The following is a 22,798-nucleotide window of genomic DNA, read 5'->3' on the forward strand; positions in this document are numbered from 1 at the left end:
CCAAGGGGGGCGGTACCACCCACCAGTGGGTGCTGAGGAAATCTAAGGGGGCATTTCTGGTCCAAGACATATTAAGGGGACGTTGAGGACCAGCTGCTGCCCCCTTGGGCAATACTTGCAAGACCACGCTGAAAGTTTGATTAATACTAAAAATCATCGAGCGTATGCTTCAACCAATTATTCTAAATGTCTTTTAAGAAAGTATTAAATAGTAGGTATTGGTACATTATATTTACATTTTGCACAAGTCATGCATTCTCAGAACATGCAAGTCCTTAGAAAATTACGCACGTGCAGAGGACTGAATCTATGCATGTTTTGACAGGTTCATTGAACACTACTATAAATACGTGAGAACCTTTGTTATCAATACCAGATTGTTTCGGAATTCCTTCAGAACATGTGCAAATCTAACATTACAGTTCGGTACCTTCAGATCACATTCAAAAGAAAACCTACGTGGACCTACTTATTAAAAACTAGGGGACTTTCTCTTCTGCTCGCTGCACTCGCAAATCCCCCCTGGCCTGTGCTACTCACCAAACAGTTCGCGTCTCTGCCACTCGCGTGTGCGGATTTCTCTTTCACCAAATAACAAATCTTTTACTTCTCGCGGAATGGCCTCTTCATTGGAAGGAAACACTACTTATTTTCCCTGAGAGCAACATGAATTAGACGATCTACAAGTCTCCGACTTAAAGTTTAAATCTGAACAATATATTCAATCTCTTTTCACTGTTCTGTTATTTCATAGAGTAAATTTTTCTGTTTGTTTGTGCTGATGCGATCTTTACTATCATTTTTTGAGACTTTCAAATTTTCGTTCTTTCATTATCTCTAGCCTCTAGTGGAAAGAAACACTACTTTCCCTGATGGCAACCTGAATTAGATGATCTACAAGTCTCCTATCATCATATTTAGCTCAAAGAGGATTCAGCATGGTCAACAATCTATTAACAAAGAAAAGAAACAGATTGTCAATAGTGGAGTGTGGTGATTTAAGATTGCTCGTGACAAAAATTGCATCAAACATCGTAAAATTAGTGTCATCACACCAAACTCAACTCTCTCACTAATAATATTATTGTCATTTTTTTAATAATATATATTTTTAAGTCTAAAGACATGCAGGTTAGGTGCACTGGCGATTCTAAATTGTCCCTAGTGTGTGCTTGGTGTGTGTGTGTGTGCATGCCCTGCTGTGGGCTGGCACCCTGCCCGGGGTTTGTTTTCTGCCTTGCACCCTGTGTTGGCTGGGATTGGCTCCAGCAGACCCCCGTGACCTTGTGGTTAAGATGTAGCGGGTTGGATAATGGATGGATGGATGGATGGACATTTTTTATCATACTTATACAACAATATTGTTAATATCTTCAAAAAAAATAATTTTAAAAATCTGTCCTTGTTTTTCAATATATAGTATAGTATAGTTCACCCAAGGGGGGCGCTATCGAATCACTCTTTGTGCTCTGACCCAAAAAAGGTTGTGAACCTATGCTTTATTGTATGGCGCACACACAGACTCATCTCAGATGGAAAAATTAGCCGCCAGCAATGGGCACCTTTTAGGTTTACTACAATTCCTACCATATAAGCCATTATTCTTCCTCATCTGACTTCTAGCATTCCATTGCTCTAGTCCTGCCTCTAATTGTTTCCCCCAATAATTCTTAGTTAAGGGGTGTCAAACCCCTCTCTGTCCATTATTTCTGTTTGACAAGGCCTATCTTTACTCCCTTCTAACTGGCGCTTGCCACATTTATTTACAGCCAAAGAGTTCACATTCCTTCTCTAAGCGAGGGCTCATTCTTCAGCTCTCTTTGGCTTATGAACTATTTGTGGTTTCAGGCTTACAAAATAATAATAGTAACATAAGCCTTTTTAATTCTAACTCTTACATCTTAATGCTTTGTGAAATATTAAATCTACTTGTCTCATGTGCTTATACTGTAATACTTTTTTTATACATGTAAATTACCAATTTTAAAAATACAGTTTTCTATACTAATTGTGTCCTACTGCTTATATGCTAATAATTTATAGTGCCCCCCATGATGTTTGGGACAAAGACATGTTTTTCCTTGATTTATCCCTCTGCTCCACAGTTTAAAATTACAAATTCAACAATTCAGAGGCATGTCTACTGTGCTGCCAGAAGTGATGTCAGAGCCTGGTTGTAGACGTAGTCTCTGGAGGAACTGGATGCAGAATTAGAGTGGCTTCTCCTTCGGGGATCTGCTCTAGAAGGAGAAAATGTTTACACCTAAACTTTTGAATCTTTGGAAAATTAGTGGAGGAAAGAATACCAGGAGAAACCCCATGCAGACACCTGAAGGACATGCTCACTGTACATTAGGGGTGTCACACTCAGAACCTGGAGGGCTACAGCGGCTGAATGCTTTCATTTCAAACACTTTTAATTTAGTAATGTGAGACTTGCCCGGACACCACCAGTCAGAGACCACATCTTTATAAAAAGACACACGTTTATTTCTCCCAAATAAACACAGGATTTAAGTACCGAACACCACACACGCACACAGCAATTAATCACCACAATAAATCTTTCTCTATCACAGTCCTTGGCTGCCTATTTCCTCCTGGGAGCTTCGTCCTGCTCCCACTCCTGACTCAAGCTCCCCGACTGAAGGAAGGCGGCCCATTTTATTCCCGCCCGGATGTGCTCCAGGTGGCTGATGACGTCCTTCTTGGTGTGGCGGAAGCACTCCGGGCGTCCTTGGCAGGTTCTTCCGCCATCTTGCCGAGTGTGGCGGAAGTTACTGTTTCCCGGGTTCCCTGAGGCTTAAGGTGAACCCTGGCAGTGGCCACGGGTCCCAATGGGTTGGAAAGTCCGTGCTCCTCTCCCGTGGTCCTCTTTTAGTCCAGAGAGGTTGTCCCCTCGTGGCCCGGAAGCTATTAATGCCACCTTCCGGTCCTTCCAGGCATCCCGGCCGGGTAAGAACCCCAGACATCTGTGATAGTAACCATTACCTGCTGCTAATGGACCACGCTTCTTTTTTCTTCATTGTAAGGGATATGCTTTTAAGGTTCAGAAATAGAGCCCATCACTGTTGTTTTTTTCTGCAGCCAAATAATTTTGAGATGCAAAGTCGGCCAACAGATGAGTCAGCCTGTCTAGTTTGCTGATTGTCCAATTAACTAGTCTGGCTGAAGTTTCTGACAAATCCTAAAAAACCTGAGATTCACAATTCACCAGAAGCATTACAGCGTTCATCCATCCACTAGTCTCTCTGCCTCATCAGGGCAAGGGCGACATCTGCCATCTCCATGTCCCAGTCGACAGTGTTGTTGTGCAAAAATTAAACAAGTGGTAGATTTGCCTTTGATGCCCAATGGAATTTGGTATCTATTTATTTTTAAACTATATGACGTTTCCTTTGTGCCTGGCCTCACTTGCCTGCTTTTGGGGTGGTTGTGCAGGCCTTTGAACCCTGCAGCCAGTGTTCTCACCATTCACTACTGTGGTGTGCACCTGAGCAGCCTGAATGTTTTTAGTTCTTCCTTGGAGCTTGAGGGTCAGAGCCCTTTTAAAGTGACCCATTGGCACCATTTACATGATGCATGCACTTGCACTTCTCGGTGTTTTGGACTAGTTGTCATTGTCATGAATCACACCAGTTATTTACTGTATGTGAAATACTATTTAGCACTTTATCCTTTGAAACAAAATGGAAATGTATGACTATTCATGTGTGTTTCTTTCCGCTTTCTGTGCTGTGTATTTGATGTTCATGTTGACATATCTTTTAGTCTTACCTTATCATATCTTTGGTGGTTGTACTCTATGGCACTATATTGAAACATTTTCATTTTATGCAATCATTTGCATTATTAGAAGGGGGATATTTTATCACTGGAGCTGAAAACCTAATACATTGTGAAGCGCAGTGTCTTTACTGACTCCATCATGAGAGGTTTACTGAGGCCATCATTTTCCCTGGCCAACCTCCATTATTGCTCCCTCCACAGCTCCTTCTGTGCAGCCTCCCTCTTTTTTCCTGCTGCAACCCCTGCCTGTATATTTGTGCAAACAGCAACTCCACTTCACAACACTCACTTTGGGTCAGAGACAACACCATCTGCACTCACTTTCCACAACTCCCTAAGCAGCCCCAAGCACAGATCTTTACTAAGCCATGGCCAAGGCAATGGATTTAAGCAGAGGATGGTGGGTAACCATTGATACAAACCTAAAGGAGCAGTGTCCAGGTCCCATGTATGAAATTTATTAGAATGCGTTAGTGGAGTAAATGTCACAATATGGACAATCCCACCAAAGGTCTCCATATTCCCAGTGAAGTCAACTCCAGGCCACCCATGACAGTGGCAGTGACCAAGGACCAAATTTAAGAATTCAAATCTGATTTGAAACCATATGAAAATATCAACATATATTACAATCTGACCTAAGCTAGTGTGACCGCACGGAGCACCAAGGTGAATGCTACCAGCTAGGGGGCTCCCTTATGTTCTCCTCTTTAAGTGCTTGATTATCTCCTCCTCTCACTCTCTCTGTCCTTCTGACATACACACTTGTAACTAATGGGAGAATATATGAATTATTAAAATGTAACAACTGAATAGCAAAAGTTGCTTTTTCTCTCTTACAGTAACTTCTTAGGATGGCCATGCTCCTTCTGACAACATCTCTCTTTCAGGTCGGTGTGGCCCCACTAGAATTTTCATGCTAGAAACACCGCTGCATCCATCAAAGACGATGTTGTGTTACAAGGTCTGTGGAAAGGCTTAAAATCTCTGGACCCTGTGGAGCCGACCCGGACACAGACAGGCGGACATGTTGTAAATCACCACCACGTTTTATTATATACACTATTTACAATAATAATGGTCACTCAGACCCAGTCCAAACCCCAACACACAGTCCTGGCCTCACAATGCCTTTCTTCGGGCCGCCTCCACACACCTCTCGTGCCTTGTCCTTCTTCCACCCGACTCCATCCCTGAATGAAGGGAGATGGCCCCTTTTACACACTCCCGGACGAGCTCCAGGTGGTTCCCTGCATTCCCCTCTTGGCCACGCACCAGCATGGCGGAAGTACCGGCTGTTCTCCCGGCAGCTCTCCAGGTGTCCGTCTAATTCTTCCCCCCAGCACTTCCTAGTGTGGCAGAAGTGCTGAGGTCACAAGTCCCCAAGGCATTGGGGCGCCTCCTGGCTTTGACCACGGGCCCCTACAGGGTGGGGCTTCCATGCCCTGAACCTGTGGCCCCCAAAGCAACCAGGAAGGCGGCAACCACGTGATCCCAGATGGGCACACACCCACCTCCGGTCCTTCAAGGCATCCCGGCTGTGTCGTGGCCCCTGGCATCCTCGACAACCCATTGGTAGAAAACGTAAGGGAGCAGTGACCAGGATCCATGTATTAGTGGAGTAAATGTCACATTTTGGGCAATCCTACCAAAGATGTTTCAAAGGTTTCCATACTCCCAGTGAAGCCACCCTGATGCAGAGGACCAGACCCAAATTTAAAGATTCAAATCTGATTTGAAACCATATGAAAATATCAGCATATATTACAGCAGGACCTACTGTACATAAGTCTAAAGTTAGGGGGTAGACTGAAGTAACCAGAAAGTGGCACTGAATATTTGCAGACATATTCGTACCCTTATCTCACCCATGGTCACCCTGGTATGACTGAGGTACTGGAGGTTTTAGATTATTTCTGTGCTAAACTGGTCCACTGTTGATGTCTAAAGATGGCAAGTTGAGAGATTTGCATGTTTTGAGAATCCTAGAATTCCTGGCATCTTCGTGAACTTTATCTTGCATTAGCAAAGACACCGTCCTCTGTGTCACCAGTCTGTCACTTCATCAGTTCCTACCACATTACAACCATATGGACCTTTGCTGTCCCCCAGGAATCTGGTACCAAGCAGCATCCTGGAGACAAGAGAAGCAGAAAGCCTGAGAATTTGAAAGCAGAAAATAATGTTTTTATTTCTGGAGAATCCCACCACCATCCATACACACAGTTAATTTGTGAGGTGTGCCTCGACTTTACTTCTTTCACTAGCAAAGAAGAAATGTTAATGACTAAAGCAAAGGAAGACTAAAAACACGTCTAACATGACTAGATATTTTCTTGTAAGGGAGTGATGTCTTAGTTAACAGACATTTCGAAACAATCAGTGTCAGGTTTACTCTTCTTCACCAGGTTGTAGTTGCAGTCTTTATCCACCACAGTTTTACAGTCGCTGGGGAGATCAGGAAACAGTGGAATTCTGTTAGGAAAAAAAAATGGAAACAAGTGAATGGATACACGTCACTTAGTCAATATTATAATGAACAGCATGGTGAGGACTGAACCTCAAGAGTTTTGAGTTTTTTGTAATACTTTTCTGTTGTAAGCACAATTCACAATGCTGGTCACATTTACCTAATTTTACACTATAAACCTTGAGAGGACAGGTGAGCGTTCTGTGGGCACACAAGGACTTAGAGGTTGAGAGTCAAACATTTTGATGTACTATAGTGCCCTTCTATTGTAAGACTGATCCAAGACATTTATAAGACTTTAATAGTAAAATTTAGTTCTACATACCTACAATGTGATCTCTGACTGACACAGAAAGTCAGTGGTGGAGAATGAACAATGAACTGTTTTGATTTTATAAACTACCTTTTCCTAGTAAGTACAGACATGGACAAATGTGTTGATACCCTTCCATGAAAAAGAAGAATGCACAATTGTCTCTGAAATAACTTGAAACTGACAAAAGTAATGGGCATTCATCTTTGTTTTTTCCATATTTAACAAAAATCAGACTTTGTGTTAAAAGTTTTGGTTCAACAGAATATTTTAAATAATAACACAAATTAAAATGGCCTGGGGGGAAATGATGGGAGCCTTAACCTCATAGTTTGTTGCATAATCTTTAGAATTTGCAATTGCTGCAGACAAGCAATTCCTGAAGCTCTCCATGAGACGTCTGCACCTGTCCACAGGTCCTTTAGCCCACTATTGCTGAGCAAACTGCTCAAACTGCGGTGTCAGGTTTGAAGGGGGTCTTCACCAGACTGCATGTTTCAGTTTTTACTTTCTTGTACAGGGTGAGGCATAAGGACGGACGTCTTTGAAATGGCTAGAACTCACCACTAGGTGGAGTGACAGATGTGCGGTAAGTGGTATTAGGTTCGCAAAGTCTTAGCATTTTTTTATTTTCTTTTTAGTTGAAGCCATGGACCCGTGGACGATAGGACAACGCGTTTTTGCGTACGACTGTTTTGTCAAGAACAACCAATCTATTACCGCAGTTCAGCGTGAGTTTCATTGCCATTTCAATATCCACAGAAATAAAGCTGTTCGTAATACTCGTAACACTATCCTTCGTTGGGTTAAAGCACTTCGTACATGAGGTACACTAATGAACAAAAGACCGCCGGGGGTTGCACGAACGGCACGTACCCCTGAAAATGTGGAAAGCGTATGACTAGCCCTGCTGCGCAGTCCAAGTCGATCTGCTCGGAAGCATTCTTCTTACCTTGGCCTCAGTATCGTTCGGTAAGGCGTATTTTGCATTTAGACCTGCATTTCCATCCCTACAAATTGTCAAATGCTATTTCAATATGAACTCAAATCTTTCAATAAATTTCTTTGTAAGAACAAATTAACAATTTTGTGATTTTGTAAAAAACGTCCGTCCTTTCTGTCTCACCCTGTTTATCTATAATAATAAAAGGCAAAGCCCTCACTCACTCACTCACTCACTCACTTATCACTAATTCTCCAACTTCCTGTGTAGGTAGAAGGCTGAAATTTGGCAGGCTCATTCCTTACAGCTAACTTACAAAAGTTAAGCAGGTTTCACTTCGAAATTCTACGCGTAACGGGCATAACGGTTGACAACGTTTGCCATGTTGAACTTTCTTATTTATGGCCCCATCTTCACGAAATTTGGTAGGTGGTTTCCCTGCGCTAACCGAAACCAATGTACGTACTTATTTCGGTGGTGTGACGCCACTGTCAGCCGCCATATTGAACTTTCCAACGTCACTAATTCTCCAACTTCCGTGTAGGTAGAAGGTTGAAATTTGGTACTTATTTCGGTGGTATGATGCCACTGTCGGCCGCCATATTGAACTTTTCAGCGGTCTTTGTTACTTATGGGCCCATCTTCAAGAAATTTGGTACGCGGGTTCCCAAGGCTAACTGAATCCTACTTACGTACATATATACGTCCATAGCCTGCAGCTCGGTCACCGTGTGAGGTGCCGTTGGGTCACCCATTCCAACGCCTCCCACGTTGTTGGCTGCCTGCCTATATAAGGCCGTCTTTTCTTCCAGTCTCTACATTCCCTTCCTTGCTTTGCCACGGGATTCACGTCTCCCTGCTGATAACTACAGCCTTTTTATTTAATCCACGGCTTCTCCCCTGTTTTATTGTTCATTTATTATGATTATAGTTATTGTGTAGGTATTTTAGACTTATTTTACATTGTTCAGGCACCCATTTATCATTCCAACCGTACCCCCATTAACATGTCTATCGAGGTGATCACCATCGATCAAAGAACTGTCACTTACCAAGTGGTTTCCATGCCCGGAGATGGCACCTACCTTTTCCATTCTCTTTGTTACATATTGCACGGCCATATCAGGCTCACTCTTGATATCCGGAGGAACATTGTGTCTTATGTATTGAATGACTGGGACAGGTTCAAGGTGTGGACTGATGATGGTACAGGAGAAAATTATACTACACAGGAGCACTAGAAGTGTTAAATGCTTAAGCCCTTCACCTATGGTTTTGCATGTGAGTTGATGGCTGCCGCTGAATTGTTCGGTTGTCACTTTCAAGTGTACCAAAATGGCCAAATATTTTACACCTTTCAACAACCGCCAATGCCTCTTAAACATCTTAGACTGACAGGTGACGATTTCAGTAGTGGACATTTTGATGTTTATGAATGTTTAAACTCTCAAAAGCTGGATGTGAAGTTATCGATGAAACCGGTTGTGTGCTTACAACGCTTGACAGATGCCGAATGTCACTTCAACACAAGTCCTGCAAATACTGTCGCAACTGAGGTTGCATGTACAAGAGTAAGCTTAGCGCACAGCTTAGTCATATTACAACCGGAGAGCCAAACTGACAACGTGTTATACAAAGAGATCCTTAACAAATAATTATTGGTATATTTTCCTTCAGTTTAAAAAGGTTTCATTTTCTTCTTAATAAAAATTTTAAGGCAGTACTTCGCCGCTACGAAGCGCGGGTATTTTGCTAGTACACATATATATATACATATATATTGTCACGCTTGGGTCACAGATTTGCACATGTTTAGTTTCCAGTCTTTAAGTGCATAAGTTTTAGACCTCTGAAATAAGTCTTCGGTGGCATCCATCTGTGCAACCACTCCTGGTACCACTTGTCACGCTTGGGTCACAGATTTGCACAGAGACACAGGAGGTCGTAGAAACAAGAAGGATTTTTATTCAAACACCGCAAACACATTAGCTTAAACGTACTCCATGACAAGTCAGAGATGACAGTTCCGCCATGAGCAGAGAGAGATAAAAGCAAACAATCAATTCCAAATCTGACAGGTGCTGCGCACGGCTTTTAAGGCAGCGGAGTACGCGAGGCTTGTATTATGCGTTATAGTACAAGGGTAAGGAGCAATGTGAGAGTAGTCAGTGTTTCAAGGTTTGTGGTTTTCCCAGGGGCGTATGTCTCTATTTGGGGTGCGATCAGCCCTCCAGCTCACAATATATACATATACATTGGGACATTCGTGAGAGGACGTGGCCACCGCCAGGGGGCGCCCAGACAGTGAGGGAATCCTGGATGGCAGCACTTCCGCCACACCAGGAAGTGCTGCCGGAAATAATTCCAAGAAGACCCGGAGTGCTTCTAGGTGCTTTCCTGACACTTCCGCCACACCAGGAAGTGACGTCAAGGGGAGCACCTGGGGCTCATCCGGGTCATGATAAAGGGGCGCCTCCTTCTAGTAGACGAGCCAGAGTTGGGAGGAAGGAGACGAAGTTTGTGAGGAAGAGGAAGGAGGTTGAGAGAGAGAAAGAGAAAGAAAGAAGAAGAAGAAAAAGAAGGGAAAGAGAGTTGGTGAGAGAAGGCATTGTGGTGCAGTGGAAAAACAAAAAAAAGGAGTGTGCTTTGGACATCCTGGTGTCAGTCTGTCTGTGTTTGGGGGTACATTTTCCACAATACATATACAGTGGTGTGAAAAACTCTTTGCCCTCTTCCTGATTTCTTATTCTTTTGCATGTTTGTCACACAAAATGTTTCTGATCATCAAACACATTTAACCATTAGTCAAATATAACACAAGTAAACACAAAATACAGTTTTTAAATGATGGTTTTTATTATTCAGGGAGAAAAAAAAATCCAAACCTACATGGCCCTGTGTGAAAAAGTAATTGCCCCTGAACCTAATAACTGGTTGGGCCACCCTTAGCAGCAATAACTGCAATCAAGCGTTTGCGATAACTTGCAATGAGTCTTTTACAGCGCTCTGGAGGAATTTTGGCCCACTCATCTTTGCAGAATTGTTGTAATTCAGCTTTATTTGACGGTTTTCTAGCAGGAACCGCCTTTTTAAGGTCATGCCATAGCATCTCAATTGGATTCAGGTCAGGACTTTGACTAGGCCACTCCAAAGTCTTCATTTTGTTTTTCTTCAGCCATTCAGAGGTGGATTTGCTGGTGTGTTTTGGGTCATTGTCCTGTTGCAGCACCCAAGATCGCTTCAGCTTGAGTTGACGAACAGATGGCGGACATTCTCCTTCAGGATTTTTGGTAGACAGTAGAATTCATGGTTCCATCTATCACAGCAAGCCTTCCAGGTCCTGAAGCAGCAAAACAACCCCAGACCATCACACTACCACCACCATATTTTGCTGTTGGTATGATGTTCTTTTTCTGAAATGCTGTGTTCCTTTTACGCCAGATGTAACGGGACATTTGCCTTCCAAAAGTTCAACTTTTGTCTCATCAGTCCACAAGGTATTTTCCCAAAAGTCTTGGCAATTATTGAGATGTTTCTTAGCAAAATTGAGACGAGCCCTAATGTTCTTTTGCTTAACAGTGGTTTGCGTCTTGAAATCTGCCATGCAGGCCGTTTTGCCCAGTCTCTTTCTTATGGTGGAGTCGTGAACACTGACCTTAATTGAGGCAAGTGAGGCCTGCAGTTCTTTAGACGTTGTCCTGGGGTCTTTGTGACCTCTCGGATGAGTCGTCTCTGAGCTCTTGGGGTAATTTTGGTCGGCCGGCCACTCCTGGGAAGGTTCACCACTGTTCCATATTTTTGCCATTTGTGGATAATGGCTCTCACTGTGGTTCGCTGGAGTCCCAAAGCTTTAGAAATGGCTTTATAACCTTTACCAGACTGATAGATCTCAATACTTCTGTTCTCATTTGTTCCTGAATTTCTTTGAATCTTGGCATGATGTCTAGCTTTTGAGGTGCTTTTGGTCTACTTCTCTGTGTCAGGCAGCTCCTATTGAAGTGATTTCTTGACTGAAACAGGTGTGGCAGTAATCAGGCCTGGGGGTGGCTACGGAAATTGAACTCAGGTGTGATACACCACAGTTAGGTTATTTTTTAACAAGGGGCAATTACTTTTTCACACAGGGCCATGTAGGTTTGGATTTTTCTCCCTAAATAATAAAACCATCATTTAAAACTGCATTTTGTGTTTACTTGTGTTATATATTTGACTAATGGTTAAAAGTGTTTGATGATCAGAAACATTTTGTGTGACAAACATGCAAAGAATAAGAAATCAGGAAGGGGGCAAATATTTTTTCACACCACTGTACATATATATACAGTGGTGTGATGAACTATTTGCCCCCTTCCTGATTTCTTATTCTTTGCATGTTTGTCACACAAAATGTTTCTGATTATCAAACACATTTAACCATTAGTCAAATATAACACAAGTAAACACAAAATGCAGTTTTAAATGATGGTTTTATTATTTAGGAGAAAAAATCCAAACCTACATGGCCCTGTGTGAAAAAGTAATTGCCCCCTGAACCTAATAACTGGTTGGGCCACCCTTAGCAGCAATAACTGCAATCAAGCGTTTGTGATAACTTGCAGTGAGTCTTTTACAGCGCCCTGGAGGAATTTTGGCCCACTCATCTTTGCAGAATTGTTGTAATTCAGCTTTATTTGGGGGTTTTCTAGCATGAACCCCCTATCTAAGGTCATGCCATAGCATCTCATATGGATTCAGGTCAGGACTTTGACTAGGCCACTCCAAAGTCTTCATTTTGTTTTTCTTCAGCCATTCAGAGGTGGATTTGCTGGTGTGTTTTGGGTCATTGTCCTGTTGCAGCACCCAAGTTCGCTTCAGCTTGAGTTGACGAACAGATGGCGGACATTCTCCTTCAGGATTTTTGGTAGACAGTAGAATTCATGGTTCCATCTATCACAGCAAGCCTTCCAGGTCCTGAAGCAACAAAACAACCCCAGACCATCACACTACCACCACCATATTTTACTGTTGGTATGATGTTCTTTTTCTGAAATGCTGTGTTCCTTTTACGCCAGATGTAACGGGACATTTGCCTTCCAAAAAGTTCAACTTTTGTTTTATCAGTCCACAAGGTATTTTCCCAAAAGTCTTGGCAATCATTGAGATGTTTCTTAGCAAAATTGAGACGAGCCCTAATGTTCTTTTTGCTTAACAGTGGTTTGCGTCTTGGAAATCTGCCATGCAGGCCGTTTTTGCCCAGTCTCTTTCTTATGGTGGAATCGTGAACACTGACCTTAATTGAGGCAAGTGAGGCCTGCAGTTCTTTAGACGTTGTCCTGGGGTCTTTTGTGACCTCTCGGATGAGTCGTCTCTGCGCTCTTGGGGTAATTTTGGTCGGCCGGCCACTCCTGGGAAGGTTCACCACTGTTCCATGTTTTTGCCATTTGTGGATAATGGCTCTCACTGTGGTTCGCTGGAGTCCCAAAGCTTTAGAAATGGCTTTATAACCTTTACCAGACTGATAGATCTCAATTACTTCTGTTCTCATTTGTTCCTGAATTTCTTTGGATCTTGGTATGATGTGGAGCTTTTGAGGTGCTTTTGGTCTACTTCTCTGTGTCAGGCGGCTCCTATTTAAGTGATTTCTTGATTGAAACAGATGTGGCAGTAATCAGGCCTGGGGTTGGCTATGGAAATTGAACTCAGGTGTGATACACCACAGTTAGGTTATTTTTTAACAAGGGGGCAATTACTTTTTCACACAGGGCCATGTAGGTTTGGATTTTTCTCCCCTAAATAATAAAACCATCATTTAAAAACTGCATTTTGTGTTTACTTGTGTTATATTTGACTAATGGTTAAATGTGTTTGATGATCAGAAACATTTTGTGTGACAAACATGCAAAAGAATAAGAAATCAGGAAGGGGCAAATAGTTTTCACACCACTGTATATACAGAAACACATACTGTATATATATATATACATATACATATCTATACTAATAAAAGGCAAAGCCCTCACTGACTCACTCACTCACTCACTCATCACTAATTCTCCAACTTCCCGTGTAGGTAGAAGGCTGAAATTTGGCAGGCTCATTCCTTACAGCTTACTTACAAAAGTTGGGCAGGTTTCATTTCGAAATTCTATACGTAATGGTCATAACTGGAACGTATTTTTGTCCATATACTGTAATGGACTGAGCTTGATGGCGTGGGAGGTGGAGTTGCATGTCGGGTCATCGCCTCCTACGTAAGTGCGTAGAGAACAAGGAAGAGCTCCAAAGAGCTGAACAAAAACGCCATTTCACAATTGAGAAGGCAGCAAAAGATTAGGAAGCGAGTGGTGCATACAAGCATTTTCATAAGTGCAGCTATTGCGGAAACAAAGCACGGTGTGAACCGTAAGTTTAAATTAAGTTTATAGACACACTCCCGCTGCCGTTTGTCATGCCTACGACGAGTATGGTATTCGAGAGATACAAGTTTATTGAGAAGACACGAGGTATAAACGAGACTTTGGATCACTTTGTAACGTAGTTAAAATTGCTGTAGCAAGAAACATTTAAGGGCCGGGTCTTAGCTAACATTAAATAAAGCCGGGGACATCGCGAGATCGCACGAGATAGCACAGCTTAGAATCTTCGATGCATGTACTCCGAGCGGCTCGTGTCAACTGACTTTGCAGGACTGGAAAAGATTAAATTAAGTTCATACACACGCTACCACTAAATATTCGCAGGCAATTTCCACAACTTACTACCGGGATTGCCTGTTGCACATCTTGCATTCACGAGTTCCGATTTGGGTGGTGAACACTTCAATGAATGAAACCTGTTATCTTTACAACGGTTGACAAACACGGAATAAACCTGAACACAACATGTCCTCCAAATACGAACCTGATTGAAAGAAATAATGCTAATCAAATCCTTGATGATAGAAACACTCATAATGGTCACAAACCTATTACATTGACAATCATGTTACGTTATTTTTAAAATGTTTCCTTTTCTTAGCACAAGCACTGCTGAGAAGCTTCGATGCATGTACTCCATAACGCGTAAAAAAAATAACGCATTTAATCACACTTTGCATTCCAAGCAAAGGGAACTTTGTCAATGCATGATTTCCTGGTACATCGATTACATTGTTGCACACATCAGAGCTACAAAATGTAAGAGTCGGAAGAAAGGAGTTTGCATACCACCGAGGCACTTTAACCTTACGGTTCCATCTAAATGCAAAACATGTTACAGAGAGCACAGAAACTGTGTATGCTGTTAGCACTAGCAGTACGGGTTCGAGTACCAACAAAAGGTGTCGGCAGCCCAAACCTCATGAAATGACTGGCTTCAGGACCAAAATTCCTAAGTCAACATCGGTCAAACTTACAAATTCTCTCACAAAATACATTGCTGTAGACCACTAACAGTGGTGGCAGATAGAGGGTTAGAAAATGTGCTACAGTTAGCGTATTTCAAGTAAAATTCAACAGCTTTATGACATTGAAAAGCAAGCAAAATTAGATGCATTACAGAAAGCGGACTTTGTGGCTCTTACTGGGGATCATTGGACTTCCGTGACCGTTACTAATTCTAATTACATCTAATTACAAAATGTTCAATGATCACACTGTTTTAGCCTAATGTACAAAATAATTTTGGCTAAGGTTACTCAGAGTTTAAAGGTGAAGCTGGTCAAATTACCTTTATGTTTCTGACTTATTTTTTTAAGAAGAAAACTGCACTTTATGTTGAAATTTTTGTTATTATTATTTAAAGACAATGCCATTCTGAAAATGTACTTAAAGTACTTAAAATACCACTTTATTTTTAAGTCTGCCCAATTTTAGCCAGGGATGATATTTTTGTTTCTGTTTTGAATTGAAATGCAGTTTAAATGCATTTTTTTTTCAGAAATTAAAAGAGCTTGAGTGTACAATATTCATGTCCATGTCTATTACTTGATTCTGTCGACCACTAAAACCCTTTTAAATTAAAAAAAAAAATGTGTGATTTGGGGCAAATTTTCATGTGTGATTACATTCGATTAATGAATTACACAGCCTCTAATTAATTAGATTAATTTTTTAATCAAGTCCACCCTTAATATATATATATATATATATATATATATATATATATATATATACATATATATACACATATATATATATGTGTATATATGTAGATATGTATATGCATATATATGTATATATATGTGTGTGTATATATATATATGTATATATACAAGGTGTGGCAGAAAAGTAATGAGACTGGCAACACTGCAGGCGATCTGGCAATGCTGCGCTGTTGTCCTTGATAGAGCACGTGTATCAGTACCTCCCATAGCTCAGTGCGAGTTTCAGCTCCTTCCGTTAACTACGAGATTTTTGTGACTGCTATTAGCTTAATTGTGTTTTTGGTTTGCGTCACACAAAATGGAACAGCGGAATTTGGAGCAACGTGCCATTAAACGGCAAGTGTGGACGTTTGAAAAGTTAAAACAGGCCTATGGGGAACATTCTTTATCCCGAGCTCAAGTTTTTCGCTGGCACAAATCATTTTTGGAAGGCAGAAAACACGTTGAAGATGAACACCATTCAGGGAGGACTTCAACTTCGAAAACCAATGAAAACATCGAACGTGTGAGATCAGACCGTCGTTTAACTTTAAAAATGTTGAGTGAACAATTAAATTTAAACAGATTTACCGTTCATCAAATTTTGACTGAACATTTGCACATGTGAAAGGTCTGTGCCAAAATGGTGCCGAAAAACTGCCCTCTCCATAACAGAATTTTTGACCTCAAAATGCATTCCTGTGGTTCCCCAGCCCCCTTATTCACCTGACCTCAGTCCGTTTGACTTTTTCCTTTTTCTTAAACTGAAAAATGTCCTCAAAGGACGTCATTTCGGGACTTTAGAAAACATCCAAAAGAGTGTAACGGACATGCTGAAGACCATACCGGTTGAAGACTTCCAGCGCTGCTACCAACAGTGGGAACAACGTCTCCATCGGTGTGTAGCTGCCCAAGGGAACTACTTTGAAGGGGATAACATTGATGTTTGAAAAAAATAAAAACTTTGGTAAATAAAAAATCAGTCTCATTACTTTTCTGCCACACCTCGTATACCAGCAACGCTCATAACAATGACAACACAATTACATTGACAATCATGTTACGTTATTTTCAAAATGTTTCCTTTTGTTTCTCTTTCCTTCTTTAACACACTACTTCTCCGCTGCCGCGGGTATTTTGCTATGTAATATAAAGGCAGAATAGCAATTGTGAAAAAATTCAACTTTTCGAATTTTGATGAATCTCCACATTTCATGTCCTCCTGAACACGTTTTGATCATTTTTGAAATTATGTCTGTGTGTGTGTGTGGACAACATGAACGTTTTGAGCTAGGTAAATGAAATTTGGCAAATTGGTGTTATATCAAAATGTTAGTTTTCTATCAACTTTTGGGCAACATACCTCAGCCAGAAGTGATACTTTATACCTGAACACATTTCAAAATTTTTCAAATAACCTGGTACATAGTTTAAATAAACAATTAATTGAAATTTTGTATAGTAGTTTTTAATGTGAAACTGCATTATAAGAAGAGAAAAATAATTGAAATTTTACATCATCGTTAAGAAACACATAGAAATAGAATGTCACCTTAATCTGCAAATGATATCTTAACAGGTATCAGCACTGTTATATATGCATTACTACCATTATATAAATAGGGATAAATAATTTAAATTTTGTTTGATCATTACTTATCGTTAGATATACAATTTTACCTGGATCCAGTGACTGGAAGTGGTATATTACTGACCACAAAAAAACAATCATAGTTGAAAGTTCAGTTTAATCGGATTACCGGAACTTGTTCTTTGCCATATCAACTTGCATTATAAACAAAGATATGTGATTGAAATTTTGCAGGAAACACACAGTTTTGAAGTTTACGTAAACGGGTATAAGGAAAGTTGAGTGGAGAACAGTCCAGATATTTTATACTTTATGTGTGGTGTTGGGCTGGCCCTGCCCGGTGTTTGTTCCTGCCTTGTGCCCTGTGTTGGCTGGGATTGGCTCCAGAAGACCCCCGTGACCCTGCAGTGAGGATATAACGAGTTGGATAATGGATGGATGTGTGGTGTTTTTCAAAAGACTGGAAAATTGGCACTCAGCAATGCTCTTAACAAAATAACTAGCTATAGTTAGTATACGCAAGTAAACTTCCGATGTTTGGTATGGATTATTGTGACACATCTCGTATAATAAAGGTTTATTGCCTCGTAGAATTGACATTTTTATGTGCATTAAATTTGTGTCTATCTATTTTACTCAGAACTCTGTATTTTCCAGAATTTGCCCCACCACTTTGATTGACTGACAACATTTCAAGATGCTTTCTTGGCAGCCGATTCAGTGCTATTGTTGAAGTAGGTTTGTCTGTTAAGCCAATGATCATATTTCAACAGTTAGGTTCTTGTTACTGTCTTTTTTAAGGCAAATTGTTTTGAGCTTTGGTTTTTTGAAATTGACTTTTTGCTTTTTGTGGTTTTGTGCTTAAAATACAGTACTTTTAGTGATTTAATACTGTTTGTGAAATTTTCTTTACTCTGCTGATTCTGAATTTCCATGAAAGGTTATTAAATCATTGGTGAAATTATGCAGCTTAGTGTTAATAAGTATTTCTGTTCAATGCTTATCATGTATGATTGGCTACATATGAACACTAATAGTTGGTAAGTTTGTTTTTCATTGTTACATGTTATTTTGTCAACAAAAGAAATTTGTTTTATCGGTAATTACGGTGGTTGTTTGATAATTTAATAAATAATATTACGATCAATGAAATCATTGTCTTATAATTTTTCTGGTACAAGATCATTTTTTTTAAAGTATATTTTAAAATTAAAAATTTTTTAATTTACATACCATACCTTTTTGATTTGTGCTATGCATTTACTTCTTTGTCCTTTCGTTTAATTCCACAAATTGTATTTCATATATATTTTAATCTTTCATCAATTTTGTACTGTTTGTGAATTAATTGACATTTCTTATTATTTTCTGTATCTTTTGGATTGCCTGAACTTTTTTTATTGCCTATATTCAATTTTTTTTTTTAAAATGAGCATCTGCCTTGCACCCTGTGTTGGCTGGGATTGGCTCCAGCAGACCCCCGTGACCCTGTAGTTAGGATATAGTGGGTTGGATAATAGATGGATGGATGAATAACTAGATATTCCAAAAATTATATATTATTCTGGGCCTTTCTTTAACTCTTTCATTCTGTTTATATGAAAAATCAGAGTGTAAATGTATATGCAATGTTATTAGAAAGCATCATTGGTGCTTTGAGAGTCTTATTAAGACTAGCCAATATGGTTCCTGAGGGAACGCGTGCAACAATTTAGTCTCCCCCATCAATAAAAGAAGTTACTTACGTATTGCAGCATGATATTTTTTTTCTGGTACAAACACATCTGTAGCAATATTCATTTATCCATTTAGAACCAGTGGGGTGTAACACACCTTGAATATCCATGCAACCTGAAAAGAATAAGAGGTTTTTATACACCTGTACAAATTACTACATAATTAAGTCACTTTTTCTCCATTTCAGAGATCAACTGGCTCAAGGTAATGACCATTTCAAATATAAAGATCATCTTAGAGCCTGTGGTGGGCTGGTGCACTGCCCGGGGTTTGGTTCCTGCCTTGCACCCTGTGTTGGCTGGGATTGGCTCCAGCAGACCCTCGTGACCCAGTAGTTAGGATATAGCGGGTTGGATAATGGATGGATGGATGTATCTTAGAGATTTGTCTTGAAGCACCAGCACAATGCGGCTGCTTTTTTGCATTAGTTGATCATGGCTACAGACTAGAGGCGGGTGGGCTACAAAACCACAAAATTAATCAAAGTGTATGAATAAATATTTCTTGTATGTTTTTCAAAGACATATTCTTGAAGGTAGACTGGCAATTTGGGTCTGCTTCACGCTAACCCTGAGATAACTTGTCCAATGCTGATCTCACATACAACAGTAAAATGGAGGTCGTTTATCCATATCATGGAGACACCAAGCACACCATCATCCCAAAGCTTACCGCCCTGTAAATAATAGCTAATGATGATGGGCAGCTGCTGAAACAGTGTTTGTGGCCAAAGGGTGAGGTGAATATAGGTGAATGAAGTGTAAAGCGTATTCATTTCTTTTCTCTCCCAATAAATACTAGATCACAGCCTCTCTGGGTTAGGATTCCCACACAGACACACACAGGGCATGCTGGGAACTGTAGTTCTGCGGGGCAGCCCTTTTGGGCTCCATGGGGGAGCTGCCAGGATTCACAATCCCTACTTTAAGGGGCTTCCATTTAAGTCATAAGTGCTTTCAATGGGCTATGCCATAACACTCGAGGTACTCCCAGGTGATAGATAAAAGAAACCACTAATACTTCATCCAGATCATCCAGACGAGTTGGAATTGGGTGTATAGGACAGACATTGCTTACCTGGGAGGTGTGGAGGAGAAGAAAAGAGAGAAGAAGAATTGTGTTGTGTTGAGTATATGCCACTTTTGGTGCCTTTGTGCAAAGTTTTTGTATTAATAAACCTTTTATGTAAACTGGGACTTGTGTCTGTGCAGTTGTGTCAGGGATTTGGGGTGCTGCAATGCCTGCTAGTGGTCACAATATATCCATCCATCCATTATCCAACTCGCTATATCCTAACTACAGGGTCACGCAGGGCTGCTGGAGCCAATCCCAGCAACACAGGGTGCAAGGCAGGAAACAAACCCCGGCAGGCGCCAGCCACCGCAGGCACACACAGTATATAATATAGGACGGAGACAGACTAGACAGACACACATACTGTAAATCATAGAGAGCCTGGCTGTTTTCTTGATATTTACAGTTGTTATTTATCTTGGCACAGATAAATAGTTTGATAACGTCTGATGATGTGTGGAGCTGTTGCTTTTGAAGCTGCTCTGGGTTCAAGAGCAGGATTCTTCTTGCATTTGAGAGCACTCTTTCTCTCTTCTCCATGATCTTTGTCTTTGCAGTGCAGTGCTTTCCTCAGTTAGGCCCTTTTGCTGTGTCATCTGCAACTTCACACTGAAAACTTTTTCTGGCATACAAGCGCTTGATGCTGAAATTCCCTTCTTGAAGTAAATGGCTAAATCTCAGCCTTCAGACTGGCTCAGTGTTTAGCTTGGCAAACTGGATTTCAGTTCTCAGGTTCACAAACAGAAGAGCTTGTCGACTTCAGCTTCTCAAAGAAAGAAAGAGCAACTCATCAGCTCTCAATTTCAGAGAGAGGGTGGGTGCTTCTGAGATTTTTTAAAGAGTGTGCTCATGAGTGACCCCTGGGCAGAGTGCCCTAGAGTTTCTCTGAGTCCCATTGAGAAAGACACCTGAGAGTGCCAGAGAGCAGGCAGAATTCCCCGTATGGGATGAGTGTAACTAGTTTAGGAAGAGAGGTGGAATCTCTCAAGATTGTCTTAACTCTTTCAAGGCTGATGTCGACTTTTGTCAAAAGGAGGAGTTGACGATGGTAATCAACTGTAAACATTGACATAGCAAACCATTTTGTATTAACTGGACTCTTGTTGCTAGAAGGAAAGTTAGCATTGGTTTTGACCGAGATTTCCTCGCTCCCGTGAGTAGCAAGGCACAAACAATGGCAAAAATGGCACTGACATGTGGCAAGAGATCAAGGCGGACTTGTAAAGCAAAATACTCCGTGGACGTTTTTCTCTGAATTGGACTAGGACTTGTTGAAACGAATGTGAGGTTCCAGTTTCAGCTGACTGGTCCCCAGCTAATCGTGGTGCTGAACAGGTTCATGAAGCTGACACCCCTACGGCACTGGTCGTGGGGAGGACTGCTACTTAACAAGGATAAGAGGTAGAAACCAGAATGCAATGTACTGTGACCGTGACCACTGCTGCTGCCCCAGCCACACAAAGACAGCCTGGCAGCAAGCCTGCCACACATCCTTGGCAAACTGGCAGCCACAGCATGCAGCAACAGATGTTTAGTGTTGATTTCTATGTTTTTCAAAAAACTATGTTTTTAGTAAAAAATCAGCCCTCAAAATGTTAAAGACACTTCCAGCTACAAAATCTCATCATAGGTGAGTCCTTCACTTATTTACATCTGTTTGCTTTTGCTTGTGTCCAATTTGCTCCTTAATGGCTCAAGAAGTTTGCAGTGCGGCCTCTGGAAAGATGTCAGTTCAACTCTGATTTATACCTTTTGTTATCAGGTGAAGTACTGGCAGATCCTGGTGCAGAATGACATTACACAGTTTTTTTTTGTGTCCCTTTAGAATACGTATGTGGGCCTAAATGCCCAGTGGCCACCTCCCCTCTATGCCCTTCCTTTGAACACAGGGGTTCAAAAATGCACAAAAAGGGGACTTTGTTCACAAATGAAGAAATGAATAATAGCTTGGAATAACAAAGTACAACACAACAGTACAGACAACAGACACCTCTGCCCACAGAGCCCACCTAAACATTAATATGCTCTTGCTACTCTGTTACTCCTGGTCTCCTGATCATCTTCCAACATTTTGCCTCTCCTTCCTCTCCCCTTCACATCTGTGCCCTTGTCGCCAGCTGCCCCTGACTCCTGTGAGGGTGAATGCCTGCTACTGTTTACTGCTTTGCTCACCATTTAACATATAATTCATGTTTCACATTTCAATGGATTAACATCTGATTGAATGAGAAGCGATTTCTGTGAAAACCTGACTCAAATATAGCACAGCATAAAAGTTTTAAACAAGAAAACTCATACCTGAGGGGACTTTACCATTGACTGGACGAGGTGGGTTGGGATAAAGGAAACAATCACCATGACACAGAGTGACCGTGGCCAGAAGTCCCAGGGCTAAGCAAGCGAGGATATTCTGCAAGAGACAGAAGATGACAAACTCACCATCAACTTCAACTTTATGGTCATATGTACTTAGTATAATGAAAATCTTATTCTGTGAGTCTTCCAACAATAGGCAAGAATACACAACAATAAGCTAAGTGAAAAGGAACTGCAAAAAAAAGAGTCAGTCATCCAACCTGCTATATCCTAACACAGGGGTCTGCTGGAGCCAATCCCACCCAGCACAGGGTGCAAGGCAGGAACAAATCCCAGGCAGGGTGTCAGCCCACCACAGGCACACACACCAAGCACACACTGGGGCCAATGCACCTAACTTGCATGTCTTTGGACTGTGGGAGTAAACCAGAGCACCCAGAGGAAACCCACGCAGACACAGGGAG

At 41.2% G+C, this 22,798-nt stretch overlaps 1 long non-coding RNA gene across 1 annotated transcript; it reads right to left on the reverse strand.

The window, feature by feature from the left end:
- Positions 1 to 5,954: 5,954 nt before the first annotated feature.
- On the reverse strand, positions 5,955 to 22,423 carry LOC120521451. The gene is made up of 3 exons (XR_005632130.1): positions 22,317 to 22,423; positions 18,953 to 19,058; positions 5,955 to 6,264 (listed from the first exon to the last, which is right to left on the reverse strand). It is a non-coding gene; the product is annotated as an uncharacterized LOC120521451 (long non-coding RNA).
- Between the last annotated feature and the right edge of the window lie 375 nt (positions 22,424 to 22,798).

The sequence above is a fragment of the Polypterus senegalus genome, unplaced genomic scaffold (assembly GCF_016835505.1).
Source record: "Polypterus senegalus isolate Bchr_013 unplaced genomic scaffold, ASM1683550v1 scaffold_4177, whole genome shotgun sequence".
Taxonomy (NCBI): domain Eukaryota; kingdom Metazoa; phylum Chordata; class Cladistia; order Polypteriformes; family Polypteridae; genus Polypterus; species Polypterus senegalus.